Source organism: Eriocheir sinensis, chromosome 4 (assembly GCF_024679095.1).
Source record: "Eriocheir sinensis breed Jianghai 21 chromosome 4, ASM2467909v1, whole genome shotgun sequence".
Taxonomy (NCBI): domain Eukaryota; kingdom Metazoa; phylum Arthropoda; class Malacostraca; order Decapoda; family Varunidae; genus Eriocheir; species Eriocheir sinensis.
Window position 1 is genome coordinate 16,337,619 of NC_066512.1, and position 22,172 is coordinate 16,359,790.

Consider the following 22,172-nt stretch of genomic DNA (forward strand, 5'->3'; position numbering starts at 1 on the left):
AGGTAGAGAAACAGAGAGAGAGAGGGAGAGAGAAAGAGAGAGAGGACCTGAAGTGTCTCTCGCCTCTCCCTCCGCTGATGGCTGTCGAGTCTATAGAACCTCTCCCAAACTGAGTCTTTTTTGGGTTCCTCCTCAGCCCGGCACGGACACACTTTACTTAGGTCCTCCATACTGCATTTTTTCATCCCTCTTTTGCTTCTCCGATCATTAGAGTTGGCAGCGTCCACCTTGCCTTTCCCTTCCGTTGGTGAACAGTGAAGGTATATCATCATCATAATATTAATGTTGTATATATTGCTTGTGGTTTCTCCCTTCCTCGGTCACGTCGATATGAAAAAAAGATGATGAGAAGTGCAAGTTATATAGAGGAGACGAGGAAAAAGAATAAATGAAAGGGAGAATTGGAAGGCAAGAGGAGAGAGAAGCGAGGGAAAGAAAAAGGGGAGGAAGATCTAGTGAATGGCAGAGACATAGAGAAGAACGATATAGTGAATGAAAAAGAAATAAAGGAGGAAGATATAGTGAATGACGAAGAAATCAACGAAGAAGGATAAAAAGCAGGGAAAAAAGAGGAAAAGAACGACGGTCGGATAAGTTAAAAAGGGGGAGGAAAAGATAATGAAGAGGAAGATATCATGGAGGGAAAAAAAGGAAAAAAAAGGGAGGAAAAAATGAAAGAATAACGCTCAGATGAGGGAAGAGGGAGAGAAGGGTATAATGAAGAGGAAGAAATAGAGGAGGAAGATAACTCTCTCTCTCTCTCTCTCTCTCTCTCTCTCTCTCTCTCTCTCTCTCTCTCTCTCTCTCTCTCTCTCTCTCTCTCTCTCTCTCTCTCTCTCTCTCTCTCTCTCTCTCTCCCTACATCATAATTATTCACCAACGTATTTCTTTTCCTTTCCTTTTCATTTTTTTTCCTTCACAACTTCGTATAAACATCGTTCTGCGTAGATGTATTTTTTTTCTTTTATCTTTTTTTTTTTCTTTCCCTCCTCCTCCGGTCACTAAGTCCGTCTTGCCTCCTTCTTCTTCCCACGCTGGTAGTGAAGAATTTGTACATCATCACCTTCATTATTTTCACCATCATCATAATCATCTTTTGGTTTCCCCTTTAAAGACATACTCACACTTAAGCTTTATCCCTCTCTCTTTCTCTCTCTACCTCCCCCTTCAAGACTTTCCCTCCCTCCCTCCTTTCCTTTCTCTTCCCTCACTCTTTCTTTCCTCCGCCTCCCTCCCTCCTCTTCCTCTCTCCTCACTCTTTCACTTCCTCTTCTTCCCTTTCTCACTCATTCTCCTTCCCATCCTCCCTTACTCCCACTTCCTTTCCTCTTCCCTCTCTCTTTCCTTTCCACCCTCCTCCTCTTCTCTCCTCTTTCTCTCTTTCCTTGCCACCCTCTCCGACTCATATTTTCCTACCCTCTCTCTCTCTTCTATTCTTTTTCTCCCTTCCTCCTCCTCCTCCTTCCCCCTCTCCCTCTTTAAGAAACTATTTGCCTTGGTAAAGTTATCAGTAAACTCATATTCTATTAGGGTTACCCCGTCTAGGTTGGGGCGAAAGAGGACATACTCCAGCGCGTCTTATATTCAGTTCCTCGCTATGAACCCAAGCCTGCATGTGGTATTTCTTACAGGGCGGACTTGCAGTTTGTTTGTTTTTCATCACTCTGCTGATGGTGACGGTGTGTCTTTCCTTTTGCACAACATGTAGTGGAGGAGGAGGAGGAGGAGGGGAGGGTTGGGTAGTGGTTAAACGGTTTCCCCATCTCTCCCCTTTCCCTTTCTTCCATTTTATTTTTTTCCATCCTTTACATATCTTATTAGTCTGTTATTTCCTTCATTTTCAGTTCTTTCCTTCTTTCTGTCATTCCTTCCTTCTTTCCTTCGTTTCCTGTCTTTTTTCCTTCCTTTCCTTCATTCTCTTTTCGCTTCCTTCTTTTTCCCTTTCTTTAATTTCTTCTTTTCCCATTCCTTCCTTTCCTCTCTTCTTTTTTCCCTTCCTTCCTTCCCTTTCTTCTTTGTTCCTTCCTATTTAACATTTCTTCTTTCCCCTTCTTTCCTTCTCCTTTTTCCCTTCTATCCTTCTCATTCTGACTTCTGCCCTTTCTTCCTCTCCTTTATTTTTGTCCCTTCCTATTTTCACTTTCTTTTTTTTTCTTTTCTTCCCCTTCCTTATCTTTCTTCCTCACTCTCTCCCTGTCAATATCTTCCCTCAGTCTTCCATTCCTCCCTATTCTTCCCTGTCAATCATTTATTTCCCCTCTTTCCTCTTTTTTCTTCTCCCCTCCCTCCCCTTCCACCTCCTTCCTTACCCCCCTTCCACCTCTTTCCTTTCCCCTCCTCCTCTTCTTTCTCCAACCTTTCTCCTCTTCCACCCTCTTCCTCCCCCCCCTTTCCACCTCTTTCCTTTCCTCCCCCTTTCTCTTCTTTCTCATACCCTCCTCCTCTTCCACCTCCTTCCTCCCCTCCATTCCACCTCTTTCCTTTCCTCCCACTCATCTTCTTTCTCCTACCCTCCTCCTCTTCCACCTCCTTCCTCCCCCCCTTCCATCTCTTCCCTCCCCTCCCTCCTCCTCGTCCACATCCTTCCTATCCTTTATCTCCTCTTCTCCTCTCCCTCACTCACTCCTCGTTCTTACTCTTTCTTCCTTCCCTTCTCCTCGTTCTTCTCGTTCACCTTCTTCCCTTTCACCTTCTCATCCTTCTGCTTCCCTCCTCCACCTCCTCGCCCTTCTGCCTCCCTCCTCCTCCTCCTCCTCCTCCTTCGTTCCCCCGAGTCACCATCGTCACGTTTCCCGCCACCACTAAAAATATAATTCCTCTCCATCTTTCCTCCCCGCGACGTGATTCCTGATTGGCTCTCCTCACCTTCCTCCGCTGCTTCCTCCTCCTCCTCCTCCTCCTCCTCCTCCTCCTCCTCTTCGTTCTGTCCTCCGCTCCTTTCTTCATTATTTTTTTTGTTTTCGTCTTTCTCCTTTTGATATTTTCTTTCTTTTTTATATTTTTTCCTTCTTTCTTCCTTCTTCTTCTTCTTTTGATTTTTCTTCTTCTTCTTCTTCTTCTTCTTCTTCTTCTTCTTCTTCTTCTTCTTCTTCGTCTTTTTCTTCTTCTTCTTCTTCTTTTTCTTTTACTTCTTCTTCTTCTTCTTCTTTTTCTTCTTCTTCTTCTTCTTCTTCTTCTTCTTCTTCTTCTTCTTCTTCTTCTTCTTCTTAATCTTTACCTTTATTTTTCTTCCTTATTCGTCTTCTTTTCTCTTTGACGTTTTCTTCCTCTTTTTTTTTGTTTCTTTGTGATTTTTTCCTTTTCTTTGTCTTCTGTTGTTTTTTCCTCCTTTATTCTTTGTTTTTTTCCTTTTTTTCCCTTTTTCCTTCTTCTTTTCCTTCATGTCTGTTTCTTCATCCTCTTCTTTCTTTCATGTTTTCCTTTCTGTCTTCTTTTTTCCCGTTTTTTTCTTCCGTCCTCCTTTTTTTCCTTCCTTTTCCTGTCTTTTTCCTTCCTTTTTCTTACTTTTTTCCTTCCTTTTCCTTCCTTTTCCTGTCTTTTTTCCTTCCTTTTCCTTCCTTTTTTCCTTCATGTCTATTTTTTTCATCCTCTTTTTTCTTTCATGTCTTTCTTCCTTTTTTCCCGTTTTTTCTTCCTCCCTCCTTTCTTTTTTTCCCTACACGTGTTTCTTCATTTTTCCCTTTTCTTATATTTCTTTTCTCCTTGTTCTCTTTTGCTCTTTTATCTTCCTTGTTATTTTCTTCCTCTTTCCCTCTTTCGGTCACCTGTTCTTCTTTGCTGCTGTACTTTCCTTTCTTTTCCTTTATTATTTCTTCTTCTCCCCCCTTCCCCCTTTCCCAAATTTGACCCTCTTTCTTTTCCCTCTTCCCATTTTCTTTTATTTTAATCCATTATTTTCCTTTCTTCTAAATTTACTCTCCTTCCTTTCTTTCTCTTCTCCTCTCCTGCATTATTTCCTCCTTTTCTCTCCTTCGTCCCCCTCTTTGTTTTCATATTTTTCCTCTTTTTTTCCCTTTTTTCCTTTATTATTACTCCATTATTTTCCCTTCTTCTAAATTTACTCTCCTTCCTTTCTTTCTCCTTTCCATCCTGTATTATTTCCTCTTTTCCCTCCTTCGTCCCCCTCTTTCTTTTCACATTTTCCTTCTTTTTTCCTTTTTTCTTTATTATTACTTCATTTACAATCTTCCTCCTGTCTTATAAATTTACTATCTTCTTTCTTTCTTTTTATTCTCCATTCATTATTTTATCCTTCTCTATTTCTTTCTCTTCTCGTCTTCCGATTCTCCAGTTCATTCATTCTTTTTCCCTCACTCGTATTTCTTCCTCTCATGTTTCTTAGTTCCCTCCTCCTCCTCCTCCTCCCGCCTTCCTCTCCTCCCGCCCACTTTTCTTCTTCTGTTTCCCTCCCTCCCGCTCTCCCGCACCCTCTTTCCTCTCCACTCATATTTCTTCTCTCTGTCTCTTCCTCTTTTTCCTTCCTTCCGTCATCCTCCTCCCGCCTCTCCTTCACTCTTTCTTTTATTCCTCTTCCTTTTTCTCCCTGTCTGTCTTCTCTCCTAACTTTCCTCTTCACTCATATTTCTTCATTCTGTCTATTCCTCCACTTCCTTCTTTCCCTCATCCAACTTCCGCCTCTTTCTTTCACTTCTCTTCTTTCCTCCCTTCCTCCAATCTTCCAGCTGGTCTTCCCTCCACTTCCTTCCTACTATCCTTCCTCCTCCTCCTCCTCCTCCTCCTCCTCCTCCTCCGCACAGCTGTTCAGTGGGAGGCGCAGGGGCATTAGCGCAGTCCTCCCTTCTGTGTCTTCGTCAGGAAAGAGATTTGGGTGTGTCAGGGAAGACGTGAGTGGTGAGATTTTGAGCCTTCTGCAGTAATAGTAGTAGTAGTAGTAGTAGTAGTAGTAGTAGTAGTAGTAGTAAAGAACATTGAGTAAGGAGTGTCGATTCTTTTTTCATCTATACTTTTTTTCTTAGTTTTCCTTCCGTCTTTTTACCGTTTGATGAGACGAAATCGATCTGAAAATGACGAAAAGAAGGAAGAATGACGAAGGGAAGAAGGAAAGTGATTAGGTGTTTGGGCTCGCTTCTTGTGTGTATTTGGTATCGTAGGGAAGGGAATGGAAAGGAAGGAAAGGGAAGGGAAGGGAAGGGATAGGATGGGAAGGGAATGAAAGCGAAGGGGAAGGAAGGGAAGAGAAGGGGAGGGAAGCAAAGGGTATAAAAGCGAAGGGAATGAGTGGGGAGGAAAGGGAAAGGAAGTAAAGAGAAAGGAATCGGAAAGGAAGGGAAGAAAAGGGATGCGAAGGGAAAGGAAGGGAAGAGGAGACAGGGAAAGAAAAGGAAGGGAAGAGTTGAGAATGGAAGAGAAGGGAAGGGAGGAAGTCTACATATACAGGTCGGGGGAAAGGAAAAGAAAATAAAGGAAAGGAAGGGAAAGGAAGGGGAAAAAAGGGAAGCGAAGGGAAGGGCAGGAAGTCTATATATATATACAGGTCGGGGGAAAAGGAAATGAGAAGAAAGGGAAGGAAGGGAAGGGAAGGGAATAGAAGGGGAAGAGAAGAAAGCGAAGAGAAGGGAAGGGAAGGGAAAGGCAGGAAGTCTATATATATACAGGTCGCGGGAGGCCAATATCAGGTGATTGTTTTGTTTCGGGCAGTGCAATGAGTGTAGGTGTGAGGGAAGGCTCTAGACCCATATTATCATCTGCATCAGGGGCTTACACACCCACATTTAATACGGCTTTGGCGGAGGTTGTGTTAGAGTGAGTTATTTCCATGGTGGGTAGTTTTATGAGCCTGGTAATAGTTTGACAAGGCTTCTGCGCCATGAATGTGAAAAAAAAACTCATGGGAACCCGATCAATCATTTTTTTGGCCGAGAGAGAGAGAGTTAAAAAAGGCCTCCACTCACTATACTTTATCCTGCAGTCTGTTTCACTCTAACACGGCGACTCTTTATCTTTCTTGGTGGTTATTTTTGCTCTTTAAAACTTTCATCTCTCTCTCTCTCTCTCTCTCTCTCTCTCTCATCGTTTCTTTGGCTATTTATTTGTATGTCTTTTATTTCCTGTTGCTTTCTTTCGCCTCTGACTCACCCGTTCCTCCTTCACTCCGATCTCATTCTTTTTATTTTCTTTACAACATTCTTTCTTCTTTTTGTTTTCCTCGTCCTCTTTCTTACCTTTTTTTTCCTCCTTCTTTCCTTCCTTCCTTCTCCCTTTTCGATTTTCTGCTCTATTCCTCCTTTTCCACTTCTTCACAGTATTCCTCTTCTAATCGTCTTCCTCTTCCTCCTCCTCCTCGTCTATCAATACTGCCTCCCTTTTTCCGTCTTTTTTCCTTCTCTCTCTTGACCATCTCTTAATTTTCTTTCTTGTCCTTCTATTTCTTCTCCTTTTCCCTTGGTCCTTTACTTCATCTTCTTCTTCCTCCTCCTCCTTCGAATCCGTCTCCTCTTCTTCCCAATCCTCCCTGAAGCCGGTCTGAATTTGGGGAACACAAGTGAGTAAATTACAGCATTGCAGGGAGGAGTGCATCGTTGTAACAGTCCTCCTCCTCCTCTTCTCTTTCTTGTTCCTCTTCCTGCCTGCTTTTGTTTTCCTGTTCCTTTTTTTCTTTCTTTTCATTTTTCGTGGATGGCAAACCGATACTACTTGCTGCTTTGTTTCGAAATAATGACAAGAGTTCCTCCTTCCTTCTTTCCTTCCTCCAGCATTGTTCCAGCTCACTCACTCTCTCCTCCTGTCTTATATAACATTCTTCTTGTCTCCCCTTTTTTTATCTGCTTTTCCTCCTGCTCCTCCTCCTCCTCCTTCTCCAACTAACTGGTGTCTGTTCTTCCTATGTATTCCTCCTTCTGTTTCTTCTTTTCCTCCTCCTCCTTCTCCTGTCGTATATAACATTCTTCTTGTCTCCATTTATTATCCTCTTTTCATTCTGCTCCTCCTCCTCCTCCTCCTCCTTCTCTAACTAACTGGTGTCTGTTCTTCCTATGTATTCCTTCTCTTTCTTCTTCTTTTCCTCCTCCTCCTCCTTCTCCTTGTAATGTTTCTCTCAACATTCTTCTTCTTTCTATTTCTTATTTCTAATTCTTGCTTTTCCTTCTATTGTTTGTTTCGTCTCTTTTTTCTCTTTTCTATTTCATATTTGGCACTTTATTCTCACTCCCTTGACTCCCTTCTTTCTTGTTATATTCCTTGTTTTATTTGTGTTTTCTCTTTTTTTTACTTCCCAAATTGGTTGGTTTTCCATCTTTGTTTTATCCTTTCGTATGCTAGTTTTTATTTGTCCTGTCTTTTTTTTTTCTTTATCTCTTTTTCTTTCTTTCTCTCCGTTTTTCATCAATTTTTTCTCTTTTTCGGTTATCTTTTTTTTTTATCTTCTATCTTTCGTATCATCTCTCTAACCTTCCCTCTCCTTCTCCTCCTCGTCCTCCTCCTCACTCCCTTCCTACGTTATTCTTCCCTCCCTCCCTCCCTCCCTTTCTCTCCCTCCCTTCTGCATCACGTAATTAGTGTCGGCGGCCTTGCTGTGTGCGGCGCTGTGGTCATGAGGAAGGATCGGGAAGGTAGCATACTGTGTGTCATCCCCGAGAACACACACACACACACACACACACACACACACACACACACACACACACACACACACACACACACATATTTGAGGTCGCGTTGCAAGTTTTGTGGCTCACCTGTAAGTCATGTGTGTGTGTGTGTGTGTGTGTGTGTGTCCCTGCCGTTCCCTAGACAGGTGTGGCTCCTTAATTAGGGAAATGAAGGAAGGTGTGGGATGGATCAGGACACACACACACACACACACACACACACACACACACACACACACACACACACACACACTTGAATTACGACTGTGGCTTGAATCAGTGCAAGGTAAGATTGTTTTTTTATATTTTTTATTGCGAGATGGTGTCGAACTCTAAAGGGTAATGGTGTTGATTGCAGCGGTGGTGGTGATGATGATGGTGGTGGTGGTGGTGGTGGTGGTAGTCTTGGTGGTGATAATGGTGGCAGTAACAGAGATAATTGTAGTGACATTAGTGGTGGTGGTGGTGGTGATGGTGGTGGTGGTGTTATTGGTGGTGGTGGTAGTGATGGTGGTGGTGGTATTGGTGGTGGTATTGGTGGTGGTGGTGGTGGTATTGGTGGAGGTGGTGGTGGTGGTGGTACTGGTGGTGGTGGTGATGGTATTGGTGGTGGTGGTGGTGATGATGGTGGTGGTAGTGATGGTGGTATTGGTGGTGGTGGTGGTATTAGTGGTGGTGGTGGTATTGGTGGTGGTGGTGGTGGTGGTGGTATTGGTGGTGGTATTGGTGGGGGTGGTGGTGGTGGTGGTACTGGTGGTGGTGGTGGTGGTGGTGGTGGTATTGGTGGTGGTAGTATTGGTATTGGTGGTGGTGGTGGTATTGGTATTGGTGGAGGTGGTGGTATTGGTGGTGGTGGTGGTGGTGGTATTGGTGGTGGTGGTGGTATTGGTATTGGTGGAGGTGGTGGTACTGGTGGTGGTGGTGGTATTGGTGGTGGTGGTGGTGGTATTGGTGGTGGTGATAGTGATGGTGGTGGTGGGTGGTGGAGGTGATGATGGTATTGATGGTGATGGTGGTATTGGTGGTGGTGGTGGTATTGTGGCGGAGGTGGTGGTGGTATTGGTGGCGGTATTGGTGGTATTGGAGGTGGTGGTGGTATTAGTGGTGGTGGTGGTATTGGTGGCGGTATTGGTGGTATTGGAGGTGGTGGTGGTATTAGTGGTGGTGGTGGTATTGGTGGAGGTGGTGGTATTGTGGTGGTATTGGTGGCGGTAGTGGTGGTATTGGAGGTGGCGGTGGTATTAGTGGTGGTGGTGGTATTGGTGGAGGTGGTGGTGATATTGGTGGTGATCGTGGCAGGGGTGATATTGATGGTGGTGGTGATGGTTGCTGGCAGTCAGTGGTGTTGGTGGTGGTGTTGATCGTGGCAGTGAGGTTATTGATGGAGGTGAGCGTCGCATTTGTGGTGGTGGTGACCATGGCAGTGGTGATGGTGGTGGTGGCTGTGGTGGTGACGTCAACTCCTCCACCTTCCCCCCCCCCCCACACCCCGTGACCTCAGCCGCTGTTTATTGGCACTCCCGTCAGCCTTCTGTGCCCGGCCCCTGACACACTTAGCGGCTTGATTGTTTTTTTTATTTTTTATTATCCATTCATGAGTTATTGTGCTTCTATTAATCCGACGCTCTCTCTCTATGCATATACCTGCTTTTGTGTGTGTGTGTGTGTGTGTGTGTGTGTGTGTGTGTGTGTGTGTTGTTAATATTAAGAAAAATAAACTTGAATGCCGACTCGAGTAAAAATTGAATGGATTGTTAATATTCTCCATACTTTCCAATATCACCTTGAGCCCCACGTGCCCGCCATATTGCCCCCCCCACACACACACACGTACGTTCATACATTCTGATGATATTTACATTTTATTTATTCTGTGTGTGTGTGTGTGTGTGTGTGTGTGTGTGTGTGTGTGTGTGTGTGTGTGTGTTCGTACGCCTATGCATGTGTGTAAATATGCATAAGGGAATTCGGTTATGAGAGTAAACAAGCGCGTGAAGGAAGGAAGACGGAGATGAAGGATGGAAGGAAGGAAGGAAGAAAGGAAGGATGGGATGAGAGCAGGAAGGATGGGAGGAAGGAAGGATGAATGGATGGAAGGACGGAAGGATGGAAGGAAGGAAAGGTGGAAGGAGAGCAGGAGGGAAGGGAGGAAGAATGGAAGGAAGGAAGGAAAGAACGTGCAGGATGGAAGAAAGAATGGATGGTTGAATGGAAGAAAGGAAGGGTGGATGAAAAGAAGGAAGGGAGGGAGAGGGAGGAAGGAAGGATGAAAGGAATTAAAGGAAGAAAGGAAGGATGGATGAAAGGAAGGAAGGTAAGGAGAGAGAAAGGAAGGATGGATGAAAGAAAGGGAGAGAGGGACGAAGGATGAAAGGAATTAAAGGAAGGAAGGAAGGATCGAGGAAGGGTCGGAAGAGAGGATATAAGGGAAAGCAGGAAAAGAAGATTAAATGAATGATACAAGGCAGGGAAGGAGGAGATGAAAAGAGGAAGGTAAAACTAGTCGATATGAAAGGCTTGAAAAAAAAAAAAACATGAAAGTGTAGGTAGAGAAGAATAAATATGAAGGAATGAAAGAAATGAGGAAGAAGGGAGGAGATGAACAGAAGAGGGAAAGTCTAGTCAAAGTGAAGGACTTAAAAAACACGAGGAAGGGTAGGGAGTGGAGAATGAGTGGATGAATGAATGAGTGGATGGATGGATAGATGGATGAATAGATGAATGAATGGATGGATGAATAAATGGAGGAATGAATGAAGAAATGAAGGAAGAAATGAATGAGGGAGGGAAGGTGTAGATGAGAACAAGGAAAACTCAGCCGAAATGAAAAAAATAAGTTAAGTAGAAAAAAACAAAACTTAAACGTCAAGTCACCTTTAATAATGTATGCAAGGCGGATTAACAGTAATGGCGGGGCTTGTTAGCTAGATGAGACTGAGGCATAAGACGATACAGCATAATGCAATATAAATAATACAAGAATAAAATATTGCCAATGATACCAATACCATAATACTGACAATACTACTAATGAAATAATACTGATAGAATAAAACTAACACAATTCTACTAATGATTCCAAGCTTACATCCCGTGCTCTCAGGTGTGTGGACTAATGAAGGGGCCAGCCAGGTAGTTAGGAAAATGAGAATATATCGGAAATTGAGTTATATTTGTTATTTCTATTTATGTAGGGAGTTAAATTATCCTCCATTATTATATACGGGGATTTTGATCACATTGCCATTCATTATTTGCAAGGGAATTGAATTAGTTTTGCGATAATTATACGTAGGAAATGGATTTATATGTATCGTGGTTATTTAAAGGAAGTCATACTCACCATTATAATTGTTCACCTACATTTAAATCGTCCAGGTGCTTTCGATATAAATTTAATGACTATTTACTTTCTCTTTCCCTCAGGTGTCACGGACGGTCGGTCGCTGCCTTCAAAGACTTCGCCAGGTAAGATGCGAGTCCCTTCTCTTATTACAGGTGTTACGAGAGGTGCTACTGAATGTTTGTGCCTTTGTGCGTGTGTGTGTGTGTGTGTGTGTGTGGTCACTAAAAAGAGGGCAAACAGAGGTCAAGTTAATTGGAAAAGGTTAATCCTCCTTGTACTCGTGATGCCCAGAAAAAAAAAATGTTTACCCTCACACAAAGGAGGCTGAAAGATTAGCAGACAAAGGAGATTGCAGCAACAACACTCACTTACTCACTTCTTTGGGCTCTCCTCCTCCTCCTCCTCCTCCTTCTCCTCCTCTTCCTAATGCATCAGAAGAGTAGAATCAGGAGCAAGGCTAATAATACGAGGGAAAGATAAGGTCAAGGAAGAGAGGCTGCAGCAGAACTTTCACTCTCAAGGGCTTCTATTGAGGAAAGGATTACAGTAAAGAAACATGTGGTTGCCAAGTCAAAGAGATGTAAAAATGTTGGGCACGATAGAGTTTAAGAATTCTCGTCATTGTCATTGTTGTATGTTAAGGATGAACCGGCTGGGGTGGGTGACACGTGTGGAGAGGGGGGGGTAAGGGGGGAGAGAGAGAGAGAGAGAGAGAGAGTTTACATTGGCCCCTCGTAACTGCGATATAATAGTGGTGAGGTAATTGTTGTTGTGGTGAGGAGGAGGAGGAGGAGGAGGAGGAGGAGGAGGAGGAGGAGGGGAAGAAAAAGATGGAGCCTGATGGTGGTGGTGGTGGTGGTGGTGGTGATGGTGGTTTGTGGTGGTTACAGGGAGATAAAAATGCAACCAGCTATATAGCCAACCAGTCAGCCAGTTAGTAGTCAGTCAGTCAGTCAGTGGGGGAACAGTAAGTTGCATATCCACTTTCCTATTGTGAGTAAGAGTGAGTGAATGAGTGAGTTAAGGTGTGTGTCGTGTAGCAGCCTCCCCATTTGGTGACTGAGTGAGTGAGAGTTAGTGAGTGAGTGAGTGACAGTAAGTGACAGTGAGTGAGTGAGTTATGGTGTTTCGTAGCCACCCTGTCTCTCTTCCACGTTGTTTTGTTCCCGAGGGAGGGAGTGAATAAGTAAGGAAGTAAGAGAGGGTGAGTAGATGAGTGAGTGTGTGATTCATCGTGTTTCGTAGCCACCCTCTCTCTCTCCATCAGTGTGAGTTTGTGAGCGAGTTCGTGAGCGAGAAAGAGTGAGGGAGTTCGTGAGCGAGTTCGTGAGTGAGTTCGTGAGCGTGAGAGTGAGTTTGTGAGTGAGTGAGAGTGAGAGAGTGAGTGAGGGATGCTGTGTCGATGCTCTCCCTCTCTCTCTCTCTCCTTCAACCCCTGTCACGTGTGTGTGTTATCAGCGATTCCATTCGATTATATCTCCTCTCACTCACCTCCCTCCCTTCCTCCCCCTCTCCCTTGTCCCCTCCTTCCCTCCCTCCCTCCCTCCCTCCCTCCACACCTCCATCTATCGCTCCCTTGCTCGCTGACTGGCTCACTTTCACCTTTATTTATTCACTGATTGACTCTCTTTGCTTTGATGGACTCACTCATTCACTCATCCATCCACCTGTCGACTCTCTCTCTCTCTCTCTCTCTCTCTCTCTCTCTCTCTCTCTCTCTCTCTCTCTCTCTCTCTCTCTCTCTCTCTCTCTCTCTCTCTCTCTCTCTCTCTCTCTCTCTCTAACTCACACTGAGAGAGAGAGAGAGTGAGAGAGAGAGATCACCTTGATGTGTGTGTGTGTGTGTGTGTGTGTGTGTGTGTGTGTGTGTGTGTGTGTGTTGGCAGAAATGGTGTGCGGCAGTAATTCAATTCTCATCTGTTTATAACGCACAGCCCGAAAACAGTTTTATATTTTTTTTCAAGGATGCAGCGAAATATTTCATGGTTTTACTACATGTTGGTCATGGTGATGGGGCTGCTGATGGTGGTGGTGGGAATGGGTGTGGGTGATGGGAGGTGAATGGGGGGGTGAATGAGTAATGGGGGTTTGGTGGTGGTGTTGGTGTGACGTGGTGGTGATGAAGGGATGATTGGGGTTGGTGGTGGTGGTGATGGGGGGTGGTGATGGGGGAGAGAGAGGGTGGGAGTGCTACCCCTAGAGTCTTTCCTTCTCCCCACCTGTACCTTCGCCACTAACCCCACTTCCTCTGCTTACTATACCCTTGATAGAAAAATAAAAATAAAGCGAAAACCTACACCATACAACTATACACTCCTTCTGTCTTCCCTCCTCCCCCACCTCTACCGTCACCACTAACACGCTTCCTCTTCTTTCTATACCCTTGATAAAAAAATAAAAGTAAGCGAAAGGACAACACGGGCAAGGTTAGGGTCAAGATATAAAGAATGCTTATGATCTTCTAGCCATGAAAACGTTGCAGGTGCCCCGAGACGAACTCATTAGGAGGTTTAACGTTTGCACATCAACGTTTCCATTTTAATTTTTATATTTATTTTTCTTAGAAGTTATAGAGAAAAAGTGTTGTTTACAGAATCTCCGTCATAGCAACGTCGTATTGGTGCAGTTTTTTTTTATAAATATGCCAGAACGATTATTTATAGTGTTTATTTATTTTTATTTTTTAAAGCGAGGGTGGCAGCTCAAGGGGAAACAAAAAAACAAGGCGCTGCTGCAGTAACGCCTATATATATTATCTATTGTACTTTACTGTAATACTATTCTACTACATTATTACACTTCTACATGTTTACTTTATTACACTAAATCATTATTACTATTACGCAATACTATCTTATCATTTATATTATTTTATTTACGCCATGCTATTGGTTATTTTTCTGCTCATTATAAAGTCAAGTATTCATGGCACCTTTTACCTGTTACCTGTGTGGGGCTTCTCTACCTGTGTGCCTAATTGGTCTCGTGCACCTGAAGGGACAAGCGAGGTGGAAGGTGAAGGGGGTAACGGGGGCGGGGCAGGAGAAGGGGTGTAGCAGGCAATCCCCCTCCCCTCCCCCCTCTCCTTCCCCCATTCCGTTCACCCGCCAAGGGATAAATTTGCAGCGCGGCCGTGGAGGAAGTAGTATGTTAAGAATTTTATGTTTCCCTCTTAATATATCTTGCTTTTTATTTTATTTATTTATCGTGTTTGCCCTTGCTTCAGTTTGACCTCTTCTTCTTCTTCTTCTGTTCTTTTTCCTTCCTTCCTTCCCTCTTTCCTTCCTTCCTTCCGCTGCCTTCCCCTTCCCTTTCGCTCTCTCTCTTCTCTCTCTCTCTCTCTCCTCCTTCCCCTTCGCTCTCTCTCCTCCTCTTCCTCCTCCTCCTCCTCCTCCTCCTCCTCTTCCGTCATTTCCGTTATTTCCGCTTCTCTATACTTCCTTCGTTTCCATTTCCGCTTCTCCTTTTCCTTCTCCTTTAACTATACCTCTCCTCTCCTCTCCTCTCTTCTTCTCTTCCTCACATTCATTCATGGTTGTTTTCTTCTTCTTCTTCTTCTTCGGCCTTTTCTTTTTCTTCTAATTCTATTTTTTTCTAATCCTCTTCCTCATCGTTTGCCAATCCTTTTTTCGTTCTTTGTTTAACTAAAGAAGTGTTGGTGTAAGCAGCTTCTCCGCCTCCTCCTCCTCCTCCTCCCCCTCATCCTCATCCTCCTCCTTCACGTGTGTACCTTGCCACGCGGTGAAGCCCACTAAAATCAGAGCGAGTCTTCTATACGTCTTCGATGAAACCACCACCACCATTACCCACCACCACCACCAACACAACCACCACCAACAACAGCAACCCTTACCACCACCACCACCACCATCACACTAACCATACCACCAACACCACCACTTGCAAGGTAATAATAATAACATCGTGGTATAGGAACAAGTTGTGTGGCGCCGAACCTGTCCTTTTTCCCTTCACTCCCTCGTTGCTATTCATTTCCTGGGGCAAAGAGAGAGAGAGAGAGAGAGAGCCTTCCTGGTAGTGGTGGTGAGGGAAGGCAAAGAGAGATGAAAGGCCACACCAAAGACCTCCCTTCCTCCTCCCCCCCCCCCAAAAAAAAAAGAAGAAAGAAGGTAGTTATAAGAGAAAGGAAACTATATATATTTTTTGGTGGGTGTGGGTGGGAGGGTGGGATGGTGTGTGTGTGGGTGTTGGCATTTCGTATCCTCTTTGAGTTTGTGGTTTATTATCAGAGAGAAAAAGAAACAGCCGTAGTATATAGTCTCTTTCAAGGGTATGCGGCTGCGGCCCATAGGTATCGTGTAGAAACCCACAGTGCTTTGTTCAATGTTTTTCCTTCTTTGTGAACTACTTACTCCTCCCTTTTAATCCAACATAAAAACACACATTTCTGCTACGTCCGCCTGTAGATATCGTGTAGAAACCCATAGTGCTTTGTTCAATGTTTTTCCTTCTTTGTGAACTACTTACTCTTCCCTTCGAATCCAGCATAAAAAAAACACACACATTTCTGCTACTTTCCGCCGCCACCTCCTCCTCCGCCCGTAGACATCATGTAGGAACCCATAGTGCTTTGTTCAATGTTTTTCCTTCTTTGTGAACTACCTTCTCTTCCCTTCGAATCCAGCATAAAAAAAACACACACATTTCTGCTACTTTCCGCCGCCACTTCCTCCTCCGCCCGTAGATATCGTGTAGGAACCCATAGTGCTTTGTTCAATGTTTTTTTCTTCTTTGTGAACTATTTACTCTTCCCTTCGAATCCAGCATAAAAAAAACACACATTTCTGCTGCTTTCCTCCGCCACCTCCTCCTCATTCACGTACACAAGAATATAAGATAGTTTTAGTAATGAGTCGATTTTTATATTATTTGTCTGTATCTACTTAATTATCTATCTATCTGTAAATCTACCTGTGTCTTTATCTATCTGCCTATCTATCTATCTTTCTACCTCTATCTCTCTATCTGTTTATATCTGTCAACATAATTTTTACCTTCTTACCCCACACTTCCTCCACCATTGCTTACTGTTTACCGTTGATGAAGTTTCAGGCCCCTCTCCATTGCCAGCGCAGGCCCGTCAAAAATTATAATGTTAGCCTCAATAATAATCCTCGATATGCATTTATTCACAACGTCGTGGTGAGTGAGTGAGTCTGCATTGCTTTTCATGGATGGCCTACTGATGCCCTTTAAATAAACTTGGCGTCATTATAGTCACACGTCACGCGCATAAGCCACACCACAGCACAATAACAACAACAACAACAACAACAACAACAACAACAACAACAACAACAAACAGTGGCAGCGGTGGGGATGACAATTATATATGCAGAAAAAGTATCATGTCCAACCATCCCAGCCTCCTCCTCCTCCTCCTCCTCCTCCTCCTCTTCCTACCTCACACAACCTAACCCCATCCCATCCCACCCTAACCTTTCCCAACCCTCAACTCTCGCCCTCCCCACCTCACCCTCACTCCCATGACCTTATCGCCCCAGCCCCCCCCCCCCCTCCATCCGACTCATTCCCCGCCCCTCATCGCCCCCCGCCTCCCCCCCGCCCCCCCCCCACAGGACAAACATGGCAGGTATTCCTTTTAATGTCACGTTATTGAAGGCTTCGGGGACACACACACACACACACACACACACACACACACACACACACGCGATGGGATTAGTAACATCAATTAGGACGAGAGTTGGATTATCTCGATTGGTAACTTGAGCCTTTCTTTTGTTCCTCTTTCTTTGTGTCTGTAAGTCGATTTTTATTTATTTATATTTATTTTTCTCTCTTAACTTAACTATCTGTCTATCTGAGTCTGTATCTGCCTGTCTGTTAATCTATCTTCGTATCTATCTATCGATTTTAATCTATCTATAACGATATCTAAGTCGATTTTTATTTATTTTCATTTATTTTTCTCTCTTTACTTAAATATCTGTCTATCTGAGTCTGTATCTGTCTCTGTTAATCTATCTTGGTATCTATCTATCGATTTTAATCTATCTATAACCATCTCTAAGTCGATTTTTATTTACTTTTATTTATTTTTTCTCTCTTTACTTAGCTATCTGTCTATCTGAGTCTGTATCTGTCTGTCTGTTAAACTATCTTGGTAACACTTTATAAGTTTTCATCTATCTATAACTATCTTTCTATCTAAGGCAATGTTTATTTTTTCTCTCTACTTAGCTTTTTGTCTATCTGAGTCTGTATCTGTCTGAATTTATCTATTGTCCTATCTCTATCGGTTTTTATCTATCTATCTTTGTGCTGAGTCGATTTTTTTTCTCTTTACTCAACTATTTGTCTATCTGAGTCTTTATCTGTCTGAGTTTATCTATCTTCCCATCGGTTTCTATCTATCTATACCTATCTATCTATATATCTATCTGCATACATTTTTACCTTTCTATCTAAATACTAAGCAAGTACAGACATGTAAAGGCATCGTAAACTATATATATCCGTCTGTCTATTTAACTGTCTATTATCTATCCATCTCTCTATTTTTATAACGTCTGTGTATGTGTTAGGAATTTTCATATCTCTCAGTCAGTATCTATGTTGTTGTTTTTCTCCCGTCGGCCTCTCTGTATAGCCATCTTGGTGTCGCAATCAATGTTGTTATCGCATCGAATTATCAAACCCCCTTACCTCTTTGTCCTTCCTCCCTGACCACCACCACCACCAACAACAACAACAACAACAACAACAGCAACAGCAACAACAACAACAGAAACGTAAACTAACGATATACTTTACTAACCTCAACTTCCTTTCTCCAGTAAATATCTCGAGCTTCTTCACTTCATATCTTCTTACTAACTCCTCCTCCTCCTCCTCCTCCTCCTCCTCCTCCTCCTCCTCCTCTTTCTCCTCCTCCTCCTCCTCTATCATGCTGCCAAGAGGTCTCGAGGGTGCACTGTAGGAGGAGGGAGGAGGAAAGAGGAGGGCGATTCGAGGTAGTTACGTGGGAGGAAGAGGAAAGGGAGAGGAGGAAAGAAAGAAGGGAGGAAAGAAGGAAGGGAGGAAAGAAGGAAGGTTTGTGGAGTGTTCAGAAGGATTAAAATGTAAGGAAAGCAATCCATGTATACGACCATTACACACACACACACACACACACACACACACACACACACACACACACACAGACACGCACACTTATTCCCTTGTGTGCTCTCATTCATTCACAGTTACTTGAGTGTGTGCAGAAAACGCTCTCGTGTGTGTGTGTGTGTGTGATGCTGCAGAGAGAGAGAGAGAGAGAGAGAGAGAGAGAGAGAGAGAGAGAGAGAGAGAGAGAGAGAGAGAGATTACTTACTAATGCTAAGGTTTGACGATTTCCTCTATAATCATCTGCTCTTTCTTACCTTCCTCCCCCCTCCCCCTCCTTCCCTCCCCCTCCTTCCCTCCCCCTCCCCCTCCTTCCCTCCACCTCCCCCTCTCCTCCTCTCCCCCCTCCTCCCATCCTTGACTCACTCACTCACGAAGGTTGCGGGCAGGTGACGCTTACCCCCCCTCCCCCTCCTCCTCCTCTTCCTTCCCCTTCTTCCTTCCTCTTCCCTCCTTCCTCCTCTTCCTCTCCCCTTCTTCCCTCAACGCACCAGCTTCCCACCTGCAGATGACATGATTCCTTCCTCCTCCTCCTCCTCCTCCTCCTCCTCCTCCTTCTAGTACTTTGCTTTCACTTCAGGGTTTGTTCTTCATAACTTGAGGAGAGAGAGAGAGAGAGAGAGAGAGAGAGAGAGAGAGAGAGAGTGTGTGTGTGTGTGTGTGTGTGTGTGTGTGTGAGTGTGAGAGTGAGTGAGTGTGTGAGTGTGTGAGTGAGTGTGTGAGTGAGTGTGCGAGTGAGTGAGTGAGTGAGTGAGTGTGTGTGTGTGTGTGTGTGTGTGTGTGTGTGTGTGTGTGTGTGTGTGTGTGTGTGTGCGCGCGCGAGTTCACCCGGACTGCACTCTCCAGTGACCAGCTTGTGGAGGTACCTCGATCCCACTCCAGACAGAACCAGCGCACCTATACAGCCAGGACCACACGCCTGTGGAACATGTTCACGGCAGCTCTCCTCAAGTGGAGAACATGAATACGCAGCAGGTGAAACTGGCCGCTCACAGGTGGCGTGAGGGACACCCGAGTGCGCTTGTGGTACAATCGTAAAGTGACAAAGTGACACTAATGCAAATTGTTTTACATGTATTTTTTATCATTTTTGTTGTTTGTATTTTTATGTTTGTATACATGTGTGCAACAGTGGACAATTAATTTTGCTCCATACACAGGCCCTTCAAATAGTTATACATAAAGAGTGTAATTTTGAGCCTCCTTTTTGTACAGAAATATTATGTTTAAAAAGAGAGAGAGAGAGAGATCGTACAGTGTGCTTGTATCAGCGGTCTGTAATGATGATGTATTTATGTAGGTGATAATACTGTCGTGAGGGTGTAGTGAGGGTGTTGTAGAAGGTGTCGTTGAGTTGGCGAGGGAAGTGTAAATGTATACCTACCCATCTCTGTTTTGCCGTGTTTGTCTGTCTGTCTGTCTGTCTGTCTGTCTGTGTTGGACGTGACACAGGAACACGTTCCGAATTCCCAGGTTGGTGTGTGTATGTTGTCTCTCCTTCCGTCAGTGTTAATGTGTTGGTGATGATCGGGGAAGGGGTGGGTGGAAGGGGGGATTAATGAAACCCGATTGGGAGTGTTTTAAAACGTTTCCTGTCCAGCCTCCTCCTCCTCGTCCTTTTCCTCCTCGCCCCCTTCCCCTCTCTTAGTGTTATTAGTGTTCTGTAATGATGGTGTATTTCTGTGCGTAGGTGATGATTCGGTCGTGAGGGTGCAGCAAAGGGTGTCGTTGAGTTTGTGAGGGATGTTAGCAGTACAGAACACATCATTACAGAACACTCTCCTCCTCCTCCTCCTCCTATTCCTCATCCCCTCCCCCTCTCTTGGTGTTATTAGTGTTCTGTAATGACGGTGTATATCTGTGCGTAGGTGATAATTCGGTCTTGAGGATGTAGCAAAGGGTGTCGTCGAGTTTGTGAGGGATACTAACACCAGAGAACATATCATTACAGAACACTCTCCTCCTCCTCCTCCTCCCCCTCTCTCTCCTCCTCCTCTTTTTCCCTCTCTTTAGTATCACCGCGTCCACTTTCCATTCATAATTATTTTTTTTCCTATTAATGCCTTTTATTTTTTGCTACATATCTCTCAGTTACGTTTTTTTTTCACTCAACCTTTTTTTTATATTCAGCTGATTTTCTCTCATTTTTCTCTGTACTTGCTTTTTTTTCAACTGCTTTTCTTCTGAACTATTTTTCTCTCCAACTGCTTTTCTTCTTTACAAATTTTCTCTCCAACTGCTTGCCTTCTTAACAATTTTTCTCTCCATCTGCTTTTCTTCTTCACAATTTTTCTCTCCAACTGCTTTTCTTCTTCACAATTTTTCTCTCCAGCTGCTTTTCTTCTCAACAATTTTTCTCTCCAGCTGCTTTTCTTCTCAACAATTTTTCTCTCCAGCTGCTTTTCTTCTCAACAATTTTTCTCTCCAGCTGCTTTTCTTCTCAACAATTTTTCTCTCCAACTGCTTTTCTTAACAATTTTTCTCTCCAGCTGCTTTTCTTCTTCACAATTTTTCTCTCCAGCTGCTTTTCTTCTTTACAATTTTTCTCTCCAGCTGCTTTTCTTCTCAACAATTTTTCTCTCCATCTGCTTTTCTTCTTTACAATTTTTCTCTCCAGCTGCTTTTCTTCTCAACAATTTTTCTCTCCAGCTGCTTTTCTTCTTCACAATTTTTCTCTCCAGCTGATTTCTTCTGAACTATTTTTCTCTCCAGCTGCTTTTCTTCTTCACAATTTTTCTCTCCAACTGCTTTTCTTCTTCACAATTTTTCTCTCCAACTGCTTTTCTTCTTCACAATTTTTCTCTCCAACTGCTTTTCTTCTTCACAATTTTTCTCTCCAACTGCTTTTCTTCTTCACAATTTTTCTCTCCATCTGCTTTTCTTCTTCACAATTCTTCTCTCCAACTGCTTTTCTTCTTTACAATTTTTCTCTACATCTGCTTTTCTTCTTCACAATTTTTCTCTCCAACTGCTTTTCTCTTTTACTGGTTCTCTCTTTAAATGATTCTCTCCTTAACCGCCTTTCTCTTCAACGGCTTTTCTTTCCTGCCGTTTCTTCTTCCCTTTCTTCTTCTTACGTGTTTAGTTTCGCTGCTCCTGTGTCTCCTGCCTTCCTCCTCCTCGTCCTCCTCTCTTGAAACTCCCCTTCCCTTCCTCTTTCTTTCCTCACTTAAGTTTCCTCACCGTCACCTGTTCTCCTCCCACGGTTCACCTCAGTAGCCTCATTTACTCGTTTTCTGTTTACTCCATTACTTCTTTTACCTTCTTTCACCTTGTTTTCTTCCTAGTCTCCTCTGTTACCCCGTCCTCTCCTCCGTCTATCTCCCTTCCCCTTCTCCCCTCGTCCTCTGTCACACTCGTTTACTCGCTTTCTATTTACTCCATTACTTTTTTTACCTTCTTACACTTTGTTTTCTTCTCCATACGTCTCCTCTGTTACCTCGTCCTCTCCTCCGTCTATCTCCTTCTCCTTCTCTTTCTCTCTTCTGGCAGCTCCCCGTTACCTCGTCCTCTCTCTCTCTCTCATTTACTCGCTTTCATTTTACTCCATTACTTATTTTACCTTCTTTCACTTTGTTTTCTTCTCCACACGTCTCCTCTGTTACCCCGTCCTCTCCTCCGTCTATCTCCTCCTCTTTCTCCCTTCGCTGTCTCTCCTCTGGCAGCTCCCTGTTACCTCGTCCTCTGTCTCTCTCCCTTCTCATTCTCCTTTCTAGCTGCTCTTCGTTACCTCTGTCCTCGTCTTTCATTTCTTTCTCCCTTCTTTTATCCCTCCTTTCCCTCGTCCTTGTCACCCCTCTCTCCTTTCTATAGCTGCTTTCCTTTCCCTCGTCTCCTTTCTTCCCCTTCTTTTTACTTTCTAGCACCTCTTCGTTACCCCTCTCCTCTGTCTCTCCTCTCTTTCCTCCCTTTCTTTTATCCCTCCTTTCCCCTGTCCTCTGTTTTCCCTCTCTCTGTCTCCATTTTAACAGCTCTCCCTAACCCCGCCTTCTGTCCCTCTCCCGTCTCTCTCTCACTCCCAGCAGCTCCCCCTTTTCCCATCCCTCTGTTTCCCCTCTCTTTCCCCTTTT

At 43.9% G+C, this 22,172-nt stretch overlaps 1 protein-coding gene across 3 annotated transcripts in view; it reads left to right on the forward strand.

Moving 5' to 3' along the window:
• LOC127009073 (monocarboxylate transporter 13-like) overlaps window positions 1-22,172 on the forward strand; it is a 159,775-nt gene that overhangs the window by 35,610 nt on the left and 101,993 nt on the right. For all 3 annotated transcript variants that reach the window (XR_007761570.1, XM_050881790.1, XM_050881815.1), the window contains exon 2: window positions 11,034-11,075. The gene's annotated coding sequence lies outside the window, so the exon portion shown is untranslated. The remainder of the gene's footprint in view (window positions 1-11,033; window positions 11,076-22,172) is intronic.